At 42.7% G+C, this 18,603-nt stretch overlaps 1 protein-coding gene across 3 annotated transcripts in view; it reads left to right on the top strand.

Annotated features, from left to right (window-relative positions):
• prickle2b (prickle homolog 2b) overlaps positions 1-18,603 on the top strand; it is a 90,281-nt gene that overhangs the window by 46,587 nt on the left and 25,091 nt on the right. The gene's annotated exons all lie outside the window — the stretch shown is intronic.

The following is an 18,603-nucleotide window of genomic DNA, read 5'->3' as shown; positions in this document are numbered from 1 at the left end:
CCGATTTCTTGCCTATGTACAGTATATATATGTAACTGTGTCTCTTGATGTGTTTAGAATGTGACAGCATCAGTTGTTTCAGCAAATGCCCAATAACGACATATGCTTGCATTGAAGTAACAAAGACCTCTACCGGCCTTAGGAAATATGGCAGGTGTCCGTCGGGACTTTGACAAAGGAGATCACTGTTCACTTCCCCTTTCCTACAGACGTTTCTTTTAACCTAGACTGCAGTCATTCCCCATCCTTAACCAAGTAATTATGTTAACCCAAACCGTGATCTTTCCCTAACCAAGTCGTTTGTCTCGAATATGCTGATTTCAGTAGAATTTGTCAAATTCGGACACAACCAATCACCCATTTCTGATAAGTTAATATAGTAAACATATTAGCAGTTGTCTATTAACATATTCAGCAGATGCAGAACCAAATTAGCTTTCATTTGGAGGCGTGTTTCTGGTCTTCCCATGAATGGAAGTCTTTCTGCTTTTAGCTCTGTTTTGGTCTCCTCCAACTCCTGAGGGGGAAATCTGGCTGCCAAAAGCTTCACTAGCTAGTTAGCTAGTAGCTAATTTTGTCTTTCTGGTGCTGGGCAGACCTAGCTTATCATGTTCAGGGTGGTGGAGGTCACTGGAGTGATGCCGGTCTGTGTGTGTGTGTGTGTGTGTGTGTGTGTGTGTGTGTGTGTGTGTGTGTGTGTGTGTACTTTGGCTCAGCTTCATACATACAGACAGACAGCCTGTAAATTGGTTTGATTCCAAACGAGTCATCTTTCCAGCAAACCAGCCTACATACTGCTCTCTGTAACTTGTTTCTCCTCCACTGCTTCAGGCTGTTCTTTTCCCTGCCACATATCCTCATCTTCTGTATTTCTTTCCTTCTTTCTGTCTTGCAATCTTTGTTTCTGTCTCTCCGTAATTTGTCCACTAATGGTTTAGAGATTAATTCCCAGCAGTCTGTGATCCGTGTCTCCTCCTGCTGTGTTTTTGCCATATCTATACAGAAAGGAATTCCACAGAGAAAACACACACACACACACACACACACACACACACACACACACACACACACACACACACACACACACAGCATGTGCTGTTGTCACAGTGAATTTTTGTGTCTCTTTTACAATGAAAGTTTGCACGTTGGGTTGTGTTTGATTTGTGAAGGAGGGAGTGAAAGATGAACATCAGCAGTGATCAAATACAAAGGAATGTGGAGCAGAAGAATGGGGTGGAGAGAGGGAATTATAAAGTTTAGTGGAAGGAAGATGAGGAGAGACTGACAGAGAGAGAGATGGGGAAAGTTGCTTGTGGGTGCAGCTGTAGAAAGACGTGTGTTTGTGTGTGAAACCTTTTTTAATAGAAATATTGCCTCTGTAACCTCCTGTGAGATTACAAAGAGTTATGACTCAAAATTGCATTTTTAATGCAATTATCTCACAGCCCTTATCTCCACATTTCCACTGCTCCATATAGGAACAGAGACATAGGGAAAAACACACTCCACATTGCTATCTCATTGCAGAATTTGGCCACCAGTCTAGTGTTATTAGCTTATCTGTGATACAGGTGCTACACTATACTCGCTTCCTTTCCATTTCCTTATTCAGTTTCTATCACTTATTAAGAATTCCCAGTCAGGCTCCCAAATGGCAAAATCTGAGAAATCAGTCTGGAAGCCTGCTTAATAATAAGTGAATAGTGCTGCCACTGTTTTGGAAGACAGACTTTTCCTGTGTGTGTGAGAAAGAGAGAGAGACCCCAGTGGAGCATGTAACATTAATGAGAGGGCTGGAGACAGGCCTTATCACCAGCTTTCCAGCCCTGGCCAGACCTTAATTAGCTCATAAATGCTTAGCGCAGACCTCGCTACAATACTGCATGGTCCAGCAAAGTTACACACATGCAGACAATGGACATGTGAATGCTTATACACAGACACAAAGATGCACACAAACCTTACTGAAATCATCGTCAGTAAGTCAAGGGTAATATTTGGATGACTTACACACACACATCCATTTGGTTTGAGTGTGTGTGTGTGTGTGTGTGTGTGTGTGTACTTGTACATCTCTCTTTGTGAGGACCAGTTTGTGTTTTAGATCTTGGGTGTGAGGACATTTTTGGAAAGTGAGGACATTTTGGCCGGTCCTCACTTTTGGACAGACCTTCAAAGGGCTGTTTGAGGGTTCAGACTTGGTTTTAAGGTTCCGGTTAGAATTATGTTTAGGCTTAGGGTTAGGCATGTAGTTGTGATGGTTAAGGTAAGAGGCAAGGGAATGCATTATGTGAATGAGGTTTCTCACAAGTATATAAATGCAAACGTGTGTGTGTGGGGAGGATTGGGTCATTGTGTTTGCTATGTGGTGGTATTTGTTCTGTACATACTGATCGCGTGTGTGTGTTTACATTTTTGAATGAATGACTAAACCAATTAATGAATGTCTTCCACGTATGCAGGCTAGAAAAATTGTTATATGAATTAGCTCCCTGCAGCCTAGCCTATCAGTGACCTGTAGCCCTCTGCATTGCGCTGTGAGCCCCATTATTACATCTCAGACGGCAGATTTCCCCCTTTTGGAAAAACACTGATTTTCAGACCACCCCTGAATGTTCCCACAGTCTCTAACAAAGCCCACACTGCAGATAAGAGCCCCAGTCCTTGCTTTGGAAGGCTCTTATCTTTATACGCCCACTACTGTGTGACAAAACTGTCCGATGTCTTTTTCAAATAAAACTCATAATGTTGCCTCTCTATCAGCCCTGTCCCTTTCCTCTTCCTTCTCCTTCTGTCTCCACTTTGTCACGGTTGCAAAGTTCTTTTATAGTTGTACCTCTGTCTCTCACACACAAACACACACAGACACACACACACACACACACACGCAGACGAATGCTGGTGACATCGAGGTGTAAAAGTAGTCACTACCTTTAACCCCCAGCCCCCACCCAGAAGTAAAAAAAAAAAGGGCCCCACTGTTTGCTCCAGGTCAATGTTAGTTAGTGGAGAAAGTTGGTTTTCCCCTCCTCCTCCGCCCATCCCCCATCCATCCATCCATGCATCCATCTCTCCATCCAAGCCGGTGCCCACTCCCAACCAAGAGGGGACCATAGCCATGAAACATACACACTGCCAGAAACTCAACGGTGTCTGTCTGCCTCTGCATCGTAAAACAGCACATAAAGTCAGAGGGGTTTTGGTTGGTTCCTTTGAAGTTGGACAATGACCTCCAACTTGTTGCTTTCTGGAACCCCCCCCCCCCCCAATAGTCATACACACACATACTTCTACTACATCCCATTCTCACAAAACACCCCAGAAGGGTTTTTTGTGAGTGTTTTACTTACTTTTATTTTTGTTGATCTGCAAGAAGTTGTTGCTGCGGGCGATAAGGGCATCATTGAGATATTTGTTGGATATTTACTTTTTTGGTCATTAAAATGATCCCTCGTGGCCCTGGCTCTGATGTAATTGGAGCAGACCGCACCCCCCACACAGCGCCGCATGTGGCTGAAGACCCCCATCTACAAGCATACAGAGATAATAGGGAACAGATTCAGGCTATTAATTAATCTGTATAATACAGTTAGATGCTCTGGTATGTGGCACACCAAGTTCTTCTCCTCCTCCCCACACACCACACACCACACACACATAAAAATATAATCATGTGTATCATGGCCCCCGCAGAGAAAGTCGATGTTGTAAGGAACAAACACAACACACTGTTCAAACCTCCTGCAAGATTCCCACAGAACACAAGGCTACAAGTTGATATATTGGAAGTACACTTGTCGCTTCTCTCATTGGAGCCGCTGGAGTGTTTTGTGATAGAAAAGCTTCCTCCATTTTTCAGCGATTATGTTCTCCCTCGCTCTCTCTATCTCTACTTGTGTGTATACATGTTTATCCGTGTGTGTGCCTGTGCATGTGTGCGGCAGGCGGGTGGTCTTGGGTAATGAAAGATGTTGAGACGGAGCCACGGGGATGTGACTTGTGTCGTGTCCTTTATTCATCTCGACTGTGCTTTCTATCTCTCTCTCCCCTTGCAATTATCACAAAGCCACTCACAATCACACTAAGGCCATTTCTCTCACGTGCACCTGCAGGCACAAACATGCTCATCCACTGGCAAATATATCTCCCCTCCAAGCATCTTATTTAACCCAAATATGTCACATTCCACACTAAACAAAGATGCAACCACCTGGAGCTCTTTAGGTCACACAGCCTCTCACTTCAAAGACAAAAACAAAAAGCAGAACAGATGTTATTACCAGCCGCTACCCCGCTGTGGCAAACACATTCTTCACTGCTGCTTGTTGAAGAATTGTCCTTCAGTGCCACCATTTTGCATCCATCCTATTAACTGTTTGGTTGAATTCAGCACATGCCATACTTTGCTTATTTATCTTGTGATGCCAGATTTTATGTCTGCCTAGATATGACACATTAGTGACCACCTGCCACTCGGTATAATCGTTCACAATCTGTCCAATTCTGGTCCCTGTCATTCTAAAAATATCCTTTTTAAGTGATTGTGGCCTTTAGCCTGATGTTCTGCACAATTTGTTTCCATGTTGTTCTTTTTAGCCCACCTCAGGTAAGGTGAACATGGTAACATGCCAGTACAGTGCAGTTCAGATACGTGCCAATCAGCACGTACAGTTCTGTACGTGCTGATTGGTAGCCAAATCTACATTATGGCTGATTGGTAGCCAAATCTACGTTATGATGTAATCTTTTAGGCTCTTACCGTAGTCATACAGGACCAGATAATGTGTGAATCACTTGATCACGCAGACCACACCCACAACCACACACGCTAATTACCATCAGCAATGATCAGAGCCAGCATCAGATTTAAGCAGCAGGATATTATTACACATATGATGGGCTCTTTTCTATTTCTACTTCTAGTTTCACATTTGAGTGTGTCATATGAATTGCTATTGCTTGCTGGTGTCTTTCATTACAGCAGGTGCTGGCATTTGCATTGTGACAAAGTGGTTCGAGGTGAAAGAGCTCAAGGACAGAACCTGTAATACCTCACCCTGATGAACAGAGTTTCAGTAATTTAGCTCCGGTTTTACATCAATGCCTGCCTGCTCCTTTTTACCTCAACCCAGCCCACATAAAGCCCCAGGCCTCCAAAAAAGAGAGAGAGAGAGAAGTGGCAATCTTTAATCTGGCATTTGAATGAATACCTTATATTTATTTAGGGCAGAGCACAACTGCTTCAAATTTACATCCAATTCCTATTTCTGTAGGATATATGGGAGGGTTAGGGGTATACACACACACTGACGCATACTGTACATACGCACACTGAAATACACACACCCGTTCCCTGGTTGTGTCCCTGACCTCTGAGGTTTGGCTGAACAGCAGACCATGGTGGAGCTCTAAGTGGGTGCAGGCAGACCAGATGTGGCTGCCTAACCCCACAGACCTAACAAGTGGCTGCTTGGCCAGTAGCCTCACCGCTGCTCGGCTGCTTAGCATTCTGCCTAGAAAGTAGACACGGTAGCGAGCCACCAGTAGGGTGCTGACTCTAAACAGAGGCCGACTGAGGTTTGCTCTGAGGTTTAGAGGGGGGCTGGGCGGGCCATCTTAAAGCTTCATGTTAACTAGGTTTATTAAAGCCATGTCCGTATGTCTTTTTTGGTTTGTGTACGGCCTGTTAGGATTTAATGTGGCTTTGGGTCAGTGGTAGAACCTGGCAGTCTTGGATTCATACTGTTTTTGCTCATTATTAACAGTATTAAATTGTAATGTACTCAGTAATGTTTTGCAAGGAAATTTTTTTCCAGAAGAGACGGGTACAGTAATGAATTATCGTTCAAAACCACCGTTTTTTGTCCAAAGCGCTCATTATTTTTCTTACTTTTATCTAACATGGATGAAAAATAACAACAAAAATAAAATAAAACAAGAAGCATTCCCACTACTTGGCATTTATTCTGTATGGTCTCTGTGATTATCTATGCAACAGCACAACAAAAGGAAAGTTATCTTAAAGTTTAAATCTAAGAGTGGATATAATCTCCAGTTTGTGTACTCCAGGCGGTGTAATGGAAATGTAATATCATATTATGGTAGTATTAGAGCTCTGAGGGTAGTGGAATAAATGAAGGAATGCTTTTTTTTAAATACCTAATAAATAATGTGCAGTATAATCATTTTTTGAGTTAAAGGAATAGCTTGACATTTTGGGAAATACGCTTATTCGTTTTCTTGCAGAAAATTAGGTGAGACTCTCATGTGTCTGTTAAATATGAAACTAGAGCCGGGAGATGGTTAACTTAGCTTAGCATAACGACTTGAAGCAGGGGAAATCAGCAAGCATGTCTCTGTTCAGGAAGGAGCAGTGACTCTAGGAAGTCAGTGCTCTCAGCCAAGAAATAGTCCAGCATGTAACCCCCCTATACTTCAGTTTCTCTACAGATTAAACAAACAAGATACAACTGCTTTAGAGGTGCTGGTAGGCTGATGTTATTACCTTTTGGACAGAACCAAGCTAGCTCTTTCCACCTGCTTCCAGTCTTTGAACTAAGCTAAGCTAACCGTCTCCTGGCGGTAGCTTCATATTTACCGTACAGACATGAGAGTGATATCGATTTGCTCATCTAACGCTTGTCAAATAGTGAATACGCGTATTTCCCAGAGTGTCCAACTATTCCTTTAGAGCCTAACGCTAGTTATTAACCATCTTTCCTCAACTCTCATTGTTCTCCTGTTGAAGGTCAGACCAGTGCACTGCAGGTCGCAGCCACATCTCTGCCAGCTTAGCCTGGGCTCCTCAAGTTGATGATCAGAGTTTGCAGGCCGACACAGGATCTTAAAAGTTTACCCAGCCTGCCGACCAGGAGGGTGACAAATTTCACCCCTCTGCTCTAAAACAGTCATTTGCAGCTGAGAATTCTGGGAGTGTGAAAACTCTGGCTGTGGAAGACCTGCATGGACTTTGTTGGATAGTTTTTTTTTGTTTTGTAGTCTTTCAATTCTCTCCACTTTATCTCACTTTCTCTACTCTTTAACCTCTGTTTTCTTTATCCAGCTTCTCCGTCTCCCCTCCTCCGTCACCCCTGTCAGTCTCTTTCAGCTCCTCTCAGAAAATCTTTGCTTACCATGCTGAAGTCACAACAGACGAAACCATGAACAACAGGAATAAACTCCCATCAACAGATTACAGACTCGAGCGTGGCTTCGTTTCCAGAAATATGTAATACATTGCACATGGGTACTAAATGTGTCCCAGATGTGTGGGGTTCATGTGTTGTTCAGGCTGTGCTGTCTGCACCCCAAGATCTGTGCTATGTCATCAAAAATTGTGCTCTCTCATATCCGTTTCCCAACATGGGAGACATTTTTATAACCTATTGTTCATGTCTACGCTTCTATCTATTCATTTTCCAATTAAGATGCAGGGAATCTTGTGATTATTCTGGATTAAACCTGCTGACTTATCCATTGTATTGATCAGATATTGTTTGAGAAAATGAAAGTCTGTCCCAAAAGGATCCATTGAAATACTTATTTTAGAAACTTTTATGTGTAATCAATAGAGTTCACGATGCACGGTAGCAGTGCTCTGATCTGTTGGTAAGATCTGTGGCCTTTGGAGGATGAGATGGACAAGCAGGGTTAGCCACAGCTGCTAAATGCAAAATAGCTCATGATCATTAGAGATCAGTGCCAGGTTTACTATAGGTCTCTGTGTTAAGGGGTCAGCTTCGAGGCTGGAACCCCGCTATTGGCCATATTGACTGAGGATTCAGGATGATTAAGGCCTGGTCACACCAGAAAGTGGCAGATCATAGTGTATACAGGGACTGCTCACAAGACCAATTGAACCAACTACTGTAGCTGATGAGCTATCCGCTAACATGCTAGCCAGCCAGGCTGCATCCAAAATTACTCCCTATTGACTATATGGTGCACTATATTTACTGTCCGCCATTTTATTAGAGTGTCTGAATTCTGAGCGTGTAAATGTATGCACTGTATAGTGCCCTTAAAACAGTCAGACGCAACCCATGTATCTCAGAGCTAGCTAGCTTGCTAACTGTCAGTTATCAAGCTAGTTAACTCGGTTGCTAATGGAACAATAAAAGTTTATTCCAGATGTGTATTGTACCATCAACTCCTGTATCATAAACATCTACAAGCCATGTTTCTTTTGTGGAGCAGTTCATACTCCGACAGAGGAGGTTAAATAAATGTGGATTGCGCAACACAGCTAATGAACTACAATAGCTTACTCTGTTTCGGACTCTCCGGCTCTCTGTTACCTCAAAGTTTGTTTTTGGTCAATGGCACGTTCACCAAAGCTGAACTCAACGTGAAAGGCTCGAATTTATGTCACCCCCACAAGTGAATCTACTGTTTGTAGCGTTCCACTGAAATTAACAGATTTTTCCACAAAATTTTAATTGCTGGTGTAACTGATGACCACAGGCAACAAAGGGGACTGTCGTAAATGTCTTGAAATTCTGCGCATTTATTGGCTGATAATATCGCAGCAGCCTTGTGTCATGAAAGCCTTGTGTTATGATGGATCAGACCAGACCATCAACAGTGTCCTCCTCATATGCTATTGGAAGGTTTACATACGGGGTGAAATCCATAGGTCAAATCCAGAGAATGCATGAATGTATTGGCATGTAGCTTGGCTGCAGATGGATGGGCTTGGTGATAACATGTGCTCCCTCCCTGTCATGTGTGTGTGTTTTTTTTTCTCTTCCTCATTGTGTTTCCCTCTCAAGCTTTGTCTCACAAGCCCTCCTGCTTTTCACACTCCCTTTTATGTTTTCCCCTCTTGTTCGGTCTATCGCCCATTGATGTTACTTTTATGATCTGTTTTTATGATCTCTCTCTCTCGATGTCTTTCTCTCTCTCTCTCTCGACGTCTTTCACTCTCAGCTAACCTCTTGGAGTGCTGCAGGGAAGGAATAGCAGACTGAATGTGATTCATGCTGACGACAGCATCAGTCTTGTGGCTGGCACAGTCTTGGCATGCAGATGCACAAACGTTGACACACACACACACACACACACACACACACACACACACACAGAGCAGCCTTTCCTGTCCAGAGCATACTCTGCTGGCTGGTATGCTGCCCCAGATACCAGAGAAGAGCCAGAACAGGCTCCAAACATACTTGAGCTGCAGTGCTGTGATGTGATTAGACATGGAGGATATCGACAGTGCCTTTTTTACAGATTAGTATGCCACTCTCTGTTGTGCTACCCATAGCTGATGGGTTTGCATGAATTTTAGAGAAAACAGTAGCTTGTAAAGACACTGATATGATTGTGTGCGTGGTTTTGTGTGTGAGGGATTGTGTCGTACATGTGCTTTTTGGCACACACATGCCCCCCTGCGTGACTGTACAGCATCTTGTGTTTGCACTGTCTCTCTGTATGTTTCTGTCTGGCCAAAATGTGTGTTTATGTGGAGACATGTGGATCCCAGCAACAGAGGCGAGAAGGATGATACACAGTGATTAGCTGTTCCACGCTTCAGGAAGCAGCGCAAGTAGTTTTTTCTTTTTGTCCGTGAAATAGCTTCAAGTCAGTGATTTACAGGGTCTTTGGGTTTGGTCATTCTTGAGCGTGTGTGGATATTCTTAAGGGAACTAATGCTGATGATCACTTATTTGTCATTCTTTTCATTCAAACCAGGCTTTGGTGGCTACTTTTTCTCTCTTCTCCTGTGGTCTTCTACATGTCGTGGCTCACGCATGTCACTCAATCTGATGGAGAAAAAAAAGTGATGTTATATCGTCTTTTATTGTCAGTTTGATCGTAAGAATGAATGGCGTGTTTATGGCCAGTGACGCCGGTGCTGCTAATTTAGAGCCACCCACACATAAATGGAGCTGAAAGAGCAACAGCTTGTCTCTTCAAAAAAAATACCAAATGCAGAGTCTTTCAGTGCATTCAGCCTGCACTTAGATAAGCCCAGCTCTCTGTGCACATGTGTCAATATGTTTGTGTATATTATGTGTTCGTATTTCATGTGTATGTGTAGGTCTCCTCAGTGCGCGTCCTTGTTCTCATGTCTCCGTACTTGGCAGCCTTTCATATTCCAGTCAGTCTGCGCCTTTTAAACAGTGGCTTCATTGATGCTCAAGTGTTCTTATCCTTTGCTCTTGCCTTGGACACTTTTAACCAATCGCACACTAACCTTACTGTTTCTCAGTTTGTGTGTGTGTGTGTGTGTAGAGTTCCGTACATACAAAATAAGCATACAAATGCATGCTTTCTTGCTCACATATGTGTGTGCATGCTACGTAGCAGAAGTGTATGTTTTCTGTGTGATCATGTGTGTGAGCATACGTGTGAGAACCAGGCTGTGATGTCATATGTGGGTCAGCAGAGGGACATTATTGTGTCTGGAGCTCCACGGGGGGTGTAACAGGTCTGTTTTCGGCCTCCTTGTGCCTGAGTGGTGCAGCACAGAGGCCCGTCTGTGGCCTGGAGAACCCGAGGAGTGCCAGGAGCCCGCAGGGCGAATAAATATGCTGTGAAAAGCGTGTTAAGAGAGGTGTGAAAGAAATCTGAGGGCGAGACACTGGGTTTTGTGTGGAACCGTTCCCTCCCTCTCCCCTCCGCAGTACACATGCTTGCTCGCTCGCTCTCTCTCTCACTCTCTCACTCACTCACACACACTCGTACAGTTTTCCTTTCACACACACCTCACACAGAGGTTCACAGTTCAAATAAACAGCGGCTCAAGCAGCGGGCCGGGTCTGGTGCAAACAGCAGCGGGCCAGGGTGATTTAGTTTCTCTCAGGGCACTGCTCTCTCTCACTGCTTCCTAATGGGCCATGCTTTAAATGGAGAACGTAGGGGAGCAGCACTAAGTGGGAAATGAAGTGGATGAAGAAAAAGCTACAGATGGATAGAGACTTCGATGTGACTACCTTGTGAAGACGTTTACTCAGACCTGGTATTCAAAACAAGCCTACAGTACACTTTAAAAGACGTGAAAAGTGATGGATTGAAGGTCTGCCTTTGCTCTGAGATATGTTCACTTTGAAAGTTTGACCTTGGTTTGATAAAAGTTGTTTAATTGGATTTGTCCTTGCGTGTGTGTGTGTGTGTGTGGAGCGCTCAGTGTGACTCATTCCTGTGCCTTCTCCGCAGCCTTGTCTGTCCTTGTGTGTGTGTGTGTGTGTGTTTGCTGCCAACAGTCTCAGCTCTCAGCAGCAATCAGTCAAGAAAGCCTCGGGTTCACAGTCTTTATCGGCTCGTGATGAAACACAGCAAGTTTTCACAATCATAGAAGTTAAATTGAAATATACTGTATGTGTCTGTATAGAGTTGTGTAATTATTTATTAACCATACTATTTCATCAGTAGGGTGTTATACAACTAGGATAGTTATTCTTGACATATCCCACTTTTTAACATCAATATGACAGAAAATTTCAATGTATTGCAGATGAAGAATCTTATATATTTATTTCTTGCAACAAATAAGAATGTAACTTGGGCAGTGACCAGCCGAAGTGGAACTAAAATGAAGAGCCGTTTGGGAGCCGAAAGAGCCGGCTCTCAGAAAAGAACGGAGCCATGAGATCCGGCTCCCTTCAAAGATCTGTAATTCCCATCATTACTGTGGTGGCCTTATTGACATGGACATGGTGTGTGTGTGTGTGTGTGTGTGTGTGAGATCTGCTCATCATCCATCCTCCTTTTGTTAGGGTAAACAGTGTAAGAAGATGAAATAGGGGGGAAATTAAATTGCCTAAACCTGACAGTGAGGAATTATTTCAAGATGAAACACTGCTATTAGATCAAAAGCGACCCTTGAAGTATCTTCTCTCAGAATATGTTCTCTGTGGTTTTATTAGTCTATTAGCTTAAGTGACTCAGTTTTTTTGCTTAGTCTGAATCAGATTTGAGTGTAATCTCCTTTCTTCTTCCAGATTCATCTGTTCATTATTTAGACTACCACATGACCTCATCCAGATTATCTCTTTCTTTCTCCTACAACTCATTAGCTTCCTTTATCCAATACACTACTGTATACAAACACAGTCGCCCCATGAGATGTATATCTATTGAAACGCTCTGAGCCGGATTATTTTAGTGAGAAGGGGCAATTTGAACTAGATGGAGGAAAGGCTGCCCCCCACCTTCCCAGTTCCAAATAGCTTTGAGCATTTTTGGGTATCTGTCAATGTACGTGACTCTTTTCACTATGAGGCCACCTGTGAGGACACAAAAGCAGTACAGTAAGGCAGCATTTTAATGAAATAATGAAAATTTAAAGGCCCTGAAAACCTACTTTCTTAATCAGCGTATTACTATAAGCAAAGTGGTCCTACATGAACACAACATTTTCCACCAACACTTTTGTTTTGTTTTTCCACACAGGAGATTTCTGTGTTTTTGTCTGTGCTCTTCTCACTATTTTGAAGTGTGCGGGGCTCAGCTGGGAAAACGTGATGTCACGTACTTTTGTGCACCAGAAAGGTTTTAGAAACATTTCAATCTGTTCAAAATCTGATAAAGTTGTGTTATTTTCTCATGTTTCCAGGCCACTGTCCAACCATACCAGATCCATCCTGATGAAGCAGATTAGCCGAGTGTTTAACTCTTAATAAATAATACTTTTTCAAACTTTACAAGCCCTGTATCCACACCCTCCCCATTGCTTGTACTGGTTAATTTAACAGACTCAGTGTGAGTGTTCTGTAAGGGTATGCATGTGTCTGTGGTCATAGATCAGTCTATAAGTGTGTGTGCATTGATATGACGCATAATCGCCCTTCAAGTTTCAGTAGCTAATTAAATGTTCTTGATGGAAAGACTCAAATGCTTTGAACAATGTCAGTGCTGCTCATCCCACCACAAACACTTTGCCACTTGTAGTCAGTCTGTAGGTCCAGTATAAACAGGGCAAATTGAACCTGAAGGTATATTCATAATAGACTATTATGACTCATGTTTTATTTATTTTGTTATATTTTTGTTGTCATTAATTATTTTACCCAAAGCCACACACATAAACACAGACTGGTTTCATGATGGGAAAACTCAGGCATCCAGTTAGTGTGTTGAAAGAATTCAATTTTTTTCCATCCAGTTGAATTATGTTGATAAGAAATTGCAAACCAAAGTTATGGTGCGGTTTTACATAAGCACAGCGCCCTGTTCATGTACATTTTTCTAGTTTGCTCCAGAGTGGCTCAAACGCCCTCAGGCCAAACTCTGTTTGATGGACTGATCCTGTCTGTCGCTGCTCTACCCACAAGTCCTCTAAAGTTAAATATTTAAACGTGGCATAGCTGAGTGTTGGGGTTTATTTATTAAAGGTTCGAGCTGAAACCATTACGGGAGAGCTCTGGAGAAAGTGGAGTTCAAACCACCCCCTTGGCATGGAATATTTTTTGCAAATACAGACTATGTTTGGGTCGCTAGGGCAAAGACTTTTTGCAGTCTCCTCATTCCTCACCTTCTATTTCACTCTTCAATCCCATGTTTTTCTGCTCGTACCTAACAGAACTCTGTTTTCTTTTCCTTTACTTTTATCGCATGTTATCTCTAGATTTAAAATTCATAGAAATACCAAACACCTACTGAGCACACACGCCTGCTCCAGAGGCTTACCAGTCAAATACACTTTCAATATGTGTTTCTTTTGCTGCACTTTTTCACCCCAACTGGATATAGTGGTTTCCACCATCTTTATAAAGAACAATGCGTACAAACCCTCAAACTCCACATACTGTTTAGTGTTGGCTTGGCTTTAATGCAGCCTTCTGAAAATAAGTGGTAAGATCATATATCAAGACTGCGGCTGCCATCACGCAATTGTGGTCCAGCTAATGAGTATGCTAATATTCATTATTAATGATGGAACATCTGGTCAGTCAGCATGTGATTGTGCCACGGGCGAGGGCTGCAAGGTGATTTGTTACAGAGAGAGCACCAGAAATAAAAGTCAGAAGAGGTTTAGTTGATGGAGCGATGTAGTGAATGAAACAAAAACCTAGAGAGAGAGATGAAGAGAGTCAGCAAATCAGTATTGACACCCACACACCACTCATGTGGGTCATGATGACAAGGTGAGGAAGAGGAACATCAGTGGAGGCTGAATGAGAGAGTTGAGTCAGAGAAATGGCTGCAGGGTGCTGAATGTGGGAGGTTGGCAGGTGGGTGGTTCATTCATGAAGCCACAAGATCATTCTGCATCAGAGCTGTGGCTGTATGTGTTGCTGCAAGAGAAATTAGAGATTTCTGTGTATTACTTCACAACATTTTTCAAGGAGATTACTTTTCAGCAGCAGATGGGAAGGTTGAGCACTCTGAAAGCTAGATCTCCTCTCCCAAATGTCTCTATATTTCCAAGGCACGGACAGAGGAATAATAATAATGTCAAAACAAATTTTTCTTTGTCTCTTGTTTGCCATTCCTCATATTCCACTGTGTCCACTACAGTATTTCTTTACTTCCTACAACTTTTCCTCCCTCTTGCTTTTTTTTTTTCTTCAAACCTGAGCATGACCTAGTTATGTTTTGAATCAGAATCGGCTGAGAAAAGCTCATGGACAAACCGCCGTTGTTGGGCACAGCACTCTGGAAATTGAGCTGCGTCGCCTTGGAGAGTGGTGTCTACAGTGGAGATGGATGTTCTAATGGATAGACGAAGGTGAAAGGCTTGGAGTGTGTTTTTCCTCTCTGCTGAAGAGCCCTTGTGTAAGTGGGCCAGGAGGGGCAAAAAATAGCTCCAGTCCCCTTGAGGAGTCACTCCACAAGGTCACCTCATTGCCCTGGGCCTTTATGCGTGAAGCTAAGTGTCCATACTCTTTCTTTCTTCCCCCTTTCTCTCTTTTCCTTTCTCGCTGTCTCCCTCTATTTTCCCCTCTGTGGCTTAATGGCTTACCCAGGCCTCTGTATCAGCAAGGTCTCTGCAGCAAGAGTTGAGTTGGTGTGCTAACGAACCCTCAAGCTAATTAGAATTTCAGCCAAGCTGGCTACTCTCCTCATTTCCTTGCCATTTCCCTCCTTTTGGACAAATACAATTTCACCCCTCAACCCGTGCAGAATTAATCCAGTTAATGTTCAACACAGAATGAATAATGGCCACTTATCTGCTGGGAACATGGGTACAGAGGAGCTGTTGGGTGGAGGACCTATAGTGAGCTCCCAGTCTTGTGTCAAACTAAATCTGCTTTTCTGGGCAGAGTAGTTGGGCCAAAGTACTGCTAGTTCATGGTAGAGTGGAGGTCAGTGTGTCGTCAGAATGACACTGCTCTCACTGAATGTCAGGCTTCTTAACCAACACAGTGACCAGAGCTGTGTGGTGAAAACCAGTGAACCTGTATACTAACTGGCAGCCATTTCCTTTTCTTTGTAACTGAATAGTGTTCACATGAATCAGTACACCCTTAATGTAGCGGAAGGACAGTTATCCAACAGCAGGTAAGCAAACAAACTTACCAGGATTATCTGCAGTGGTTGACAACAACTTCCACATCATCTCCAATGTGCCATTCACTGAGTTCAACACCCTGGTTGCTTTATTTGTTGGTTTCTGTCCTAGCACAGAATCCACTAATTAAAAATTAACTCCATTCTGCTCCAGGTTTTCTTTTAGGCGGGTTATGCTTGAAACAAACTGTTTCAAACAAAGTGTCGTCAGACGGCATCTAAATGCAAAAGTGTTTATAGCTGTGCCAAACGGTCACAGAGAGGGGTGAGACGTTATTAACAGTACAACTGGGATTCTTGGTGTTGCACTCTATTATACACAAAGTGACAGAAATAGTTGTGTGAAGAATGAAAAAAGAGCCCCAGTAGCTCAGCAGCTACACTGTAAGTACACTGTTACCTGATGCATAGCCCACCGTCAATGTAAACACAGTTACTGTGGGGAATATAATTATAGCATGTTATGGCCAGATCGCTTACCATACTGTACATCTGTCTAGTGTTGCTATCAACGGTTAAAAACTGACACTGAACTATATATCAAAACCCACACCAGGTATCTACAGCATCAGTGTTCCAACAAGCACTTTTGTTTAAGGCATACTGTCACCTTAATACTCCCTGTTGTCTTTTTAAAGTTATTCTACAAACCCACAAGGCAGATTGCTTAAAAAGTCGGAGACCTAATCCCAACCCATCTGTACACCTTATACTTCTTTGGTGAACTTTCCGAGTTATCTTTGATTTCTTTGAGATCCCGCAACTCTAATTGCAGTTTTACAATAAATTTTGATTTTTTTTTTTTTCTCCAGTCGAACCTGAAAAAACCCCTTACTGCTCACATACCTTCTCATTGCTGAGGACAGGTCCCGTTGCTGAGGAACGATATGGTGTGATTTATTTTATTGTTTATTTAGGAGGAAGAATGCACAATGCATGTATTGTACCAGATATAGCTAAAAGCTCATTTTCATCTGTAGTCCCACTAGTGATGTGCAGGTTACAGAGATAAAAGATCAGCTGTAGTAAATCAAAACCTTACACTTTGTAAAAAAAAAAAAAAAAAAAAAAAGACACAAAAAGGACCATATGAAAACTAACAAACAAAACAAAAAATGACAACCACCCTGAAACAAACAGAAGAACACTACTAAATTCCCACTAGGGAGTACCCAATCAACAATCCCAACACCATTAAAAACAGACAGATTATATTACCCTGCCCTCAAAATCATGGCTGCCTCAGTTCTAGACCAGTTGGTTTAAGGGGCTGCAACACAGTTAAGTAGCCAGTTGGTGGATCAGATTCTGGGAAGTGTAAATACTTAGAGTAGTTAGAAATTTGCTTAATGAAACTTTCTGCAGCAGTGGGAAGAAAAGCTATATGGGAGAGGAAGCTGGTTCTCTACCTCCCTCCCAACATGTCTGAGCTCTCAGCTGTTGGGGTGAGTCCCAGCTGCCTCGTGTGTTGACTCTAGAGTGATAGCCATCAGCATTTGCCACATGAAAGGAGAGGAGACTGGTGTTCCTAAAAAAAGCAGATGAGAAATAAAGATGAGGAGGCCATGTTGGGATGTTGGCTACATTTCAAATCGAGATAAAGGCATTGATTTATCAGGAGTGTTTTTCTGGCCATATCAGGCAGTATATAAATCAGTTCCTTCCCTGGCAAGACGTGAATAATGTTCTTGTAGGATAAGATCCTTTGAGGTAGTACAACTTTCTTGCATACTTTCTTGCAGATAGGGCTCCCAGCCCTGGGGGAACATGTATTTACAATATCGCTCATCCTGTGCTTTGATAGAGACAAAAGCCTCAATATGCTTATGCATGCTTAGGAAGGGAGTAAACCTGTTTGGCTCACTGTCTAAAATTACCATCTCTGTGCATGCCAAGAGTCCATGAAGGCAATGCTATCTATGGTATGTCCCCCAAGCTGCCCTCTATGCTTTTATTCAGTCCTCTCATGGCATTTTAAAACGGCTCACTGCAGGTCGAGGAACAGTTTATTGGGGGAAAGGGAATTACTTATTGGGGGAAATGGCTGGCCCCAAACCAGCTGACCCATTCTGTGGTTGCTCAGAGTAGAGGACACTGTCACTTAGGGCTCCTTGTAAAACCTTGTGGATAGGCCGTAAGTACAGCCTGAGCTGTAATTGATATTCTTGTGTTTGTAAAGCGGCTGCGATTATATGTTCTAATGTATAAGACTGAGGCGTAGTGAGAGTCGCCCCGCCACGTGTGACAGGAGAATCCAGGGCAGAAAGGCGGCTTTCACTAAACAGAAAAGCAGAGCTTTAGACTGACTCCAGGGAAGCCACAGGAACAGTTCCTGAAAGGAGAAAAGAGACTGCAGCACTGTCCTCAAAAACTGAAGAGGTTGTTCAGAGCTGCCGGCTGTTTTCAGCGGCAAAATTCTTCCTCGTTTTTTCATAGCAAGCTTTTTTATTTTCCTTTCTGCATTTCTTTTTTTTTCCACTTGTGTTTGGCCAACAGGCAGCAGCAGGGCACTTTGGGGAAAAATACACACAAATCTTGATTTAATTACTCTCTAACCCACTTCCATGCTATCCATCCTCCAAGTTGCCTTTTGAAATCTTCCACAAATCTGTTAAGCTTTGATTGCCAGAAAAACTTTTGAGGGCGTTTTTCCTTTTTCTTGACACATTGTGCGTTACAAAAATAAGCAAATGAGGAGCTGCAGTGGTACGTTGTTTAACACTCCTACCACTCATTGTAGGAAAAATAGGAGGGAGATAGCTTTACAGAGTGTATTGCCATGTGAGTGTTTGAGAGCTTAAGAAGGAACCAAAATAGCTGAGATGGTGGCAGTCTGTTAGGGAACAATTGTGCTGTTTATGTTGTTGCTAATAGCTGATCTAACTGACTCTAAAGCGCTTTTCAAGGCAGAAGTGACACATGTGACTAGAAACTAGAGCATTTTCCACTTGTACATATATATATCTGTCCTCTGTTAATAAATCTTTAGCAAATAACAAGTCAGCCAAAAATACTAATGGGCCCAATAGGTGCACTTCCGAAAAATAGGCTACTGGAGTTTTAAGATCCTACTAAATTGGCTTTACATTTGTTTTTGATTCAGTGGATTTTCATTGGCCTGTAAGCCTTTTGTCCTTTCTTTAGCTA

The sequence above is a fragment of the Siniperca chuatsi genome, linkage group LG2 (genome assembly GCF_020085105.1).
Source record: "Siniperca chuatsi isolate FFG_IHB_CAS linkage group LG2, ASM2008510v1, whole genome shotgun sequence".
In the NCBI taxonomy this organism is placed as follows: domain Eukaryota; kingdom Metazoa; phylum Chordata; class Actinopteri; order Centrarchiformes; family Sinipercidae; genus Siniperca; species Siniperca chuatsi.
Note: the sequence above shows the minus strand (reverse complement) of the source record. Positions and strands in the feature narration are given on the sequence as shown.